Source organism: Lontra canadensis, unplaced genomic scaffold (genome assembly GCF_010015895.1).
Source record: "Lontra canadensis isolate GAN:19392208 unplaced genomic scaffold, GSC_riverotter_1.0 scaffold196, whole genome shotgun sequence".
NCBI lineage: Eukaryota > Metazoa > Chordata > Mammalia > Carnivora > Mustelidae > Lontra > Lontra canadensis.
The window spans coordinates 283,591-291,541 of NW_022631190.1; positions in this window are offsets into that span (position 1 = coordinate 283,591).

A 7,951-nucleotide genomic window follows, 5' to 3' on the forward strand; every position below is an offset into this window, starting at 1 on the left:
TGGGCGTGAGTCTGAGATCAATTTGGGAGTTGTCAGCAGCCTGATTATATTTAAAGCCAGAAGTCTAGATAAGACTCTGAGGGAGGTTGTGGAGTTGGGAAAGAGAAGGGGGCCCAGGGCACACCTGGGTAGCTCAGATGGTTAAGCATCTGCCTTCACCTCAGGTCATGATCTCAGGGTGCTGGGATCGAGTCCTGCATCAGGCTCCCTGCTCAGCAGGGAGTCTGCTGCTCCCTTTGTCTGCTCCTCTCCCTGCTTGTGGTCTCTCTTTCTCTCTCTCTGACAAAGAAATTGATTATCTTTTAAAAAGAAAGCGGGGAGGGCTCAGAACTGAACCTGTAACCTTCCTCCATGTTCAATCATGTGGGGAAGTAAATCCCCAGCTGGGGGAACCCCAAGCTCTCTGGAGACTCATACTGTATTCATTACTACCAGACCCTTCCATGTCAAGGAAATTCTCCGGGAAATATTTCCCTTTCAGATCTTTTAGTTTCCTTTCTGCCTTTTCTTCTAGTTCCGGTACCTCCTGGACCCTAGGAATCCTTTTGTGAGGAAAAGACAGAGCGTGTGCGGGTAAGGTTTTTCATGCTCAGTGACCACGTGGATTGTTACCTTGAGCAGCTGTATGTTGGAAAGTCTGCACAGCTGCCAGAGCATATCGGCATTTGTTTCTCTATTTTCACGAATGTAAGTAACTATCATGGGTTTCTCCTGAGAGCCAGAACCCTGAAAGCTCTCACTTCACATCTTCTAGGAGCTCTTGGGTCAGGTATGCAGCCTTTATAGCAAAGCTATAACATAAGGAGCCAGAAGCTGGCTTTGAAAACATAAAGCCCAAGCCTCCCATTTTACAAATGAGGGAACTGACTCACCTACTAACATCCAGGAAAGGAAAGGTGTTTCAAGTTTCATTTCACCAACCACTGATCAATTGTTTGATCAAGGGGTGCCCATCAACCTTCATTCAGTCCAAGAGATGACTGACCTACTTTGGCCCCTGAGAAAGGACCAATCCAATGTTCAAAACCCCTATCACTGGGAGAAAGAGTGGAGAGTATTTCCAGGTCCTGAAGCACACTAGGAAATCCCCTACTAATGCCGCACTTGCCCCTGGCCTGAAGAATCGGTAGGTTCTGCGACCGAGGTGCCCCCTCAGTTTGAGACACTGACTCCACAGAAGCTCTGAGAATGCTCTATTGTGAATGACCATAAAAAAGGGCAGGAAGACCTATAAATTGCAGACATAGGTTTTGTATTGGCATACGGAAACCCAAATCCTACATAAAATGTGCCATCTCTACTTGGCTCTATAACAATAGACTGACAGGCGCGGAGTGATTGATAAAGCTTGCTCTTCCATAAAGACAGGTTTTAAAAACAAGAACCAGAGGTTGTAATGAATTCGGTGGGAAAGACGCTGGTTAATCTTTTTGAGAAATGCCTGATGAGACAAACACACGTTGTTTTCTGAGTCTATCCCTTCTCTGCCTGACATTTTGTACCTGATTTATGAGAGGAAGCGTCTCAAGGTCTGTTTGTGATTTCAGTGAATTCAAGCACATACTCTTCCTTCTAGAATGTCAAGATTCATAGATTTGGGGGTCAGAAGGAGCTTCAGAGATAATTCAGTGCATCTCTTTTAGTTTCTGAAAACAAAATTGGAACAATAAGGGGCTTGACCAGAATTACCCAGTGATTAGAGATGGGACCACTCTCCGGGACTCACGAGAGGTGGCACTGTTTTTCCTGCTCTTTGAACTCAAGCTGGTGGAGAACTGCTCCTGATATGACATGGGTAGGATTTCATTTTCCTTGTAAATTATGCATTTCATACATGCTTGAATTTTACTCTTTAAAATTTTTTTTTGGAACTTACAAGAAAGAAAAAAATATCATGCATGTGATCACTCTTAGCATTTTAATGTATTTCTTCCCAGGTTCCCCCCAACCTCCATGCATATTTTTAGATTATTACTTCGTATACACGTAGTTTTCTTTCTTTCTTTTTTTTGCTATATCATTAACATTTTTTCTTTTTTTTTTTCTTCAGATTATTTATTTATTTATTTGACAGAGAGAGATCACAAGTAGGCAGAGAGGCAGGCAGAGAGAGAGGGGGAAGCAGGCTCCCTGCTGAGCAGAGAGCCCGATGTGGAGCTCGATCCCAGGACCCTGGGATCATGACCTGAGCCTAAAGCAGAGGCTTTAACCCACTGAGCCACCCAGGCGCCCCATCATTAACATTTCTAATGGACACAGAATATTCAGGCAAATGGACATACTACAATTCACTGAATGTTTCTGTTAATGTGGGGCATTTAGAATGATTGCATTTTTTGCTACAGTGTGTAAACCTGTAACAGTATGTAACAGATTTATATGATATGTAAACATCTTATGGCACATAGTTTTTCTGATAGATTATTACCTTAACATGGAACTCCAGAAATAGAATTAGAAAGCCAAATAGACACAGGGTTAACCCAATTAACTATTGCTTTATGATGTCAAGCATTATCATTAAAAATATTTGCTCAATTCCTCATTTCAATTTATGTGATTTCTGAATGCATTGTCTAGTTATATGCTTTGTCTATTTACTTACCAGTGTTAGGTTGTTATTAGTTTTTACCAGTGTTTGAATATGAGAAGATAACAAGACTTTGCCTGTCACATTTGGGCTAATAATTCCTTCCAGCCTATGGTTTACTGCATATTTTGAAAAAGAGAGTAGAAGTGGGTTCATCAATATGTCATCTGCTGCATCATAAAAGGTGATCAGAAGGTGGGGCAGGAGGAATGGAGTGGGGGAACTGAGAGAGGAAAATTCTAAGGCAAAGCATTCTGGATTCTAAGAAATGTCAGACAATTCGGTTATTCTATTTAAACAGATTGCATGGGTTGTTCAATGTGAAAAGTGGAAATGTGCTGAGTACATTTCAGGCCCTATAAAGCTGAAAAGGTCAAGCAGCCCCCACATGCAATGAAAAACAAATTCTACTCGTCCACACAGAGAGGGTAGGTTTCAATTAAAAGTCACACAGAGTGGCTGAGTAGTTTCTTAATATATTCCACTTGTTAATGAGAAGGGAAAATACTCATTAAAATCCTTAAATCCTGGTGAATCAGCACGGTCCACAGAAAACAAACATATTACGCTGCTTTCATCGAAGGGAGAAAAAAGACTCACATTGCTTTTCCCCCCTTTTGTGGTCAGCTATGCTCTTCATGTTTTTAAAAACATATAAAAAATGATATCATCACATTTCCCCTCTGGGTCTGTTGCTGCATTTGTAAACTTTAATATTTTTCTGGTTAATATCTTATAAAGCAGACAAACTCATAAAATGCAAGCTGTCAGGAGCCTTCAAGATAACATCAGCCCCCCTCTAGTCACCTAAACGGGAAGCTTAAGCCACATAGCTGAAATAAAGAGAAAAGAATTCTGATTTCCCAAGATTGTTAGATCTATCCTGATTCAAAGGCAAAAGGAAGGAAGGAAGGAAGGAAGGAAGGAAGGAAGGAAGGAACGGAGGAAGGAAGGGAGGAAGCTAAGCAAGCTAGCTCCCTTACTGGAACAAAAGCTGCTTCAGGTTAGGGACCCAGAATGGACAAATCAGAGTGTCCCCAGAACCCTGGGCAGTGCCTAGGAGACAGCTCTGAACATGTTTCAATGGCAAATAAATGATTGCAGCAGCTCTGCCTTGGAGCGTGGATACCTCCTGTGTGTGCTCCCAGGTCCTCTCCACCCTTTACTGGCTTTTCTGCCCAGCAGGCTGAGCTGCACAGGCCACATCAAAGAACTCCCTTCTCTGGCTTTCCAGGTGAGTCACCCGGTGAATCCTAGAAGTTTGGAGGGACAGAGCAGAGTGAGGTTGGGGTATTTATTCTCTTGCCTGTGAGAGTGCTTTCCACTGGCTGCTTTTCCAAGGTCACAGTGTTGAAGTTCTAGAACCTAGGTGAGGTTCGGTGGGGTGAGGTCCGGAGCCGATGACCAAGAAAGAATTCTTGAGACATCTTTGGTGCAAAATGGTGGTTTATTAAAGCACGGGGACAGGACCCGTGGGCAGAACGAGCTGCTGCCTCGGGGGGGATGTGAGGAGTGGCTGATTATATACACAAGAGTTGGATAGGTGAGGACAAAGGGGGTGTTCAGAAGGGCTATCAGGGTAAAGAAGACTGTCAGGATATTGAAGGCCTGGTTACTATCAAGCCAAGGCCGTTTTTCCCTTTAATGAGGCATTAGCATGAAGACAATTGGGAGTTTCCTGGTGGAAAGTCACATTTCTGCTATCAAGCGTCCTTGTTAGTGAGATTTGGGTTTAGAAGAAATTTAACTTTATTTACATTTCCTTCTACCTCAGCCTCCTTCAGTTTTGTTTATGGAGGGTGATGTTAGGGGTTGAGGAACTGAGTTATATGTGCCTCTGGAAATTGGGCTATTGATAAGGTAACTTCTTTGTTGTAAATCTCTAGGACATTTGTAAACCAAGGGAGACTCCTGCCTTGCAGGATTGTGATCTCTGCAAGTTAACTATTTGTTTTTCTTTTAGGGCAGTCAGGGGTGCCTGAGGAATGTCACACATATTACCAAGGAGAGCGGGTGGAGAGGGGGTGCAAGGTGCCAGCTTTTGCTTTGCCCTCAGCCAGCCTCCTGCTCCCTCATCAACAGCACCTGGCAGGGGACCTTCTCCACCAACCCTTTCTTATCAGGGTCCGGTGACACTGAGACTCTCAACCCTTCAGCTGGGGAGTTCTGTGCTATCCTTTGTGCTTCCTTCCCTATACTCTGCCTGCACCTTAGGAGATGTCTTATTAGTAAACTTGCCTTGAATTATCCTAATTGAATGCACCATTTCTGCTGGACTATGCCTGACACAGCTGATCACAGAGTGAGTACATGTTGGTTGAGTGGCTGCTTCCTAAAATGCAGCCTGTAGTCTCTTCACCACACTCTGTGCTCTGGAAGAAGAGGTGCCTTTTTTTTTTTTTTTTTTTTCCATTTTTTAAGTTTATTTATTGATTTTTTTTTTTTTTAAGTAATCTCAAGACCCTGAAATCAAGAGTCACGTGCTCTTCCTACTGCGCTAGCCAGGCACTTGGAGGTGCCCCTCCTTAATGCTCATACTGGAGGGTGTGGGTGGAATGTATGGATACGAGCTTCAACTTTCTAAAGAAGAAAATCTGCTGATAGATCCATTTTTTTCCTGTCTCCCCCCCCCCAACTTCCCAACCAATCCTGTGAATTACAGCTTTGCCTGCAGCCCGGTGAGTCATCTGTACCTACAGCTGCAGCCACAAAAGCAGTAACAAGAGGGGCTCCAAGATCTCTCCAAATGTTGACTACTTTGGCTGTTCCTACAGCAGCAGAAAGGCCACAAACCAATAAAAATCACCATTCGTCTGGTTGTTTGGTGTTTTGTGGCTGTTTTCACCTGTTCCTTCAGCTGTGTTTTCATGCGGACGCCCTCCCCCAGCTTACTGGAGGCCTGTGTGATGCAGGGCCAACAGCAGAGTTGGCAGAACCTGGGCTCACCATTCGCATCTGTAATGGGTGATGGCATCAGATCTAGAGGAGACCTCCATGCAAGGAAATGACCTGCCCTTATCTCATGCCCTCTCCTTCGTGGGATGCGAGCCCCAGTTCTTTGGGTGTGCGCAGACTCCCACCACCCCCTTTATTGTTCAAGTTGTTGCCAGTTGTTGCTGATGATTTTAATTCACTTCACAACTTCTGTCTCTGTGCCTGGATGGTCCAAGTAAGATGCTGTGAATTGCACCTTAGAAATAGGATGTGTCACTCTGTTAGATTTTCATGTGTTCCACGACTGAGGGTGTGCTGGGTGTGGTGGGTGATGGAGACATTCATCTCTCCTCTTCTGCACAAAGAACTGACAGTTACCTGGGTTACTAGACCAGGCTAAGGCCTCTAACTCTGACTTGATTGCTGGGTTCAGCTATTGCTTCCTATTGTTCTCTTTCCTGTGCATTTGGAGCTCCTCTGACCCTTTGACTATGCAGCTCCTTGTACAGCATGGGCTACCCCCTCTAATGCTAGACTCAAGCTGATTTTAGATCAAGATCCAACAGAAGCTTCCAGCAGCACTCAAACAGATGAAACCTCTAGCTGCAGACTGTCCTTGCTGCTGAAAGACATGGGCCAGGTTTGAACAGCAATCATTAATTTCAAAGAAATTTTCCATCTCCAAGGCTTTGCATCTCACTAATTATTTTCAAGGTAAATTGAATTTGTTTTGCAGTATCTTCCAGCCCCACCCTGCAATAAGCAATTAACGTGAAATTGCTGACCTGCACTTGTTCAAGGGAACCCTGGATTCCCAACCCTTCTAAGATAGTTATATATAGGGTTATGTTGTCTTTGAGCTGTAGCTGATTTTCCACCAGTACAGTGATCACTTCCTTTATTTTTACGTGTAATAAGCAACATTGTAACGAAAGTGAATAGGAAAGCTTCAGTTGTTGGTTGAAAATGACAGAATATCCTTCTCTGACTACTGGGCTGGGGGAGGGTGGTGGCCTATTAGAAAATGGAACCATAGGTCTTTTGGGAAAAATGTTTTAGTGAAATCCACCAACCTGGGTGATGGGCTGAATCTTAAACCAGAAAGACAGCAAGACAAACCAAACAAAAAATAGATTTTTTTCCCCCTTTGAATGAACAAAGAGCAACATCTTTAAATGCTAAATGAGTCAGTCCTGAGCCCTCCCTGGTGCCCCTCAGGGATTGTCTCAACTGCCAATTAAGTTGCTTGGTTTTCTACCCTCTGTGCTTCTCTCCCAGCTTTCATTCAATGCTCCCGGTGACTAATAGAGAGTTGTTGGTCTTATATTTCACAAGCCCTCCCTATAGTATCAGAGCTATATTAGCTATTTACAAACCAGTTTAGCATAATGACTTAATAATTGTCACACCCACATGGCAGCCAGCGATAGCTGGAATCTCCAGATTTGGGATTTATTTCTGTTTGGCTCTAAGTTAGGTCATTTTGTCTTTGAAGTTGCCAGATGCTTTAGAAACCGATTCCCCTAGATGCCCCTTGTTCCTATTGTGAAGAAACAGCACAGTGCAGAGAGGAGATTGTGTGCAGGGGAGTCGGGGGAAACAATGAATGGAAAGCCCATGGTCCAGGGGTCCAGGCGTGCCATCTACGGGTCCTGGGATTGAGCCCAGCCTTGCAGAGCATTGGGATCCCTGCTTAGCCAGGAGTCTGCCTCTCCTTCTCCCTCTCCACACCCCACCCCCACTTACGCTTTCTTTCTCTCAAATAAAAAACAAAAACAAAAAAACAAAAAAATCCTCCCCAAAACAGCACACAGTCCAGCAGGAGAGAAGATCCACCAGTTCAAGGAGTGCTCTTGACCCCAAAATGGAACCCATGATCTTTAAGAAAGATTCCCACAAAGTGAGGCCAAAGTTCTGAAGAAGGAGAGGGTTAGTTTTCCAACAGTTCTCAACCAGGACATTCTTGTCCTCCATGGAAGAACATTTGCCAACGTCTGGAGACATTTTTGTTTGGCACAACATGAGGCAAGGATGGGCGCTAGTCTCAAAACAAGGGCATGAGTTAGAGGTCATATCCTAGGAAATGAGAGAAGCAGACATTTAATGTCCTACCTCACCAGCTTCTGCACCTCTCCCTATCTGCCACCATTTCTAGGTCCAGCTCTGATGCCTCCTCCTCACTCCCAATCTCCCCACCTGGCTGCTCACCCAGCCCTCCTCAGCTCAGCATGGCTGTCGTGGCTTTGCTGTGGGGGGCGTCCGGTGTGCTGTGGGATATTTAGCAGCCTCCCCGATGTAACTGTAACTCACTCTCTCTTTTTGAGCCCCGGATTCCTCATCTGTTACATCAGTTCTTTATTCAGACAACAAATATCTATGGAAACTCTTATATTCTAGCAGTTGTCCCAGGCTTTGGGGATACCCATG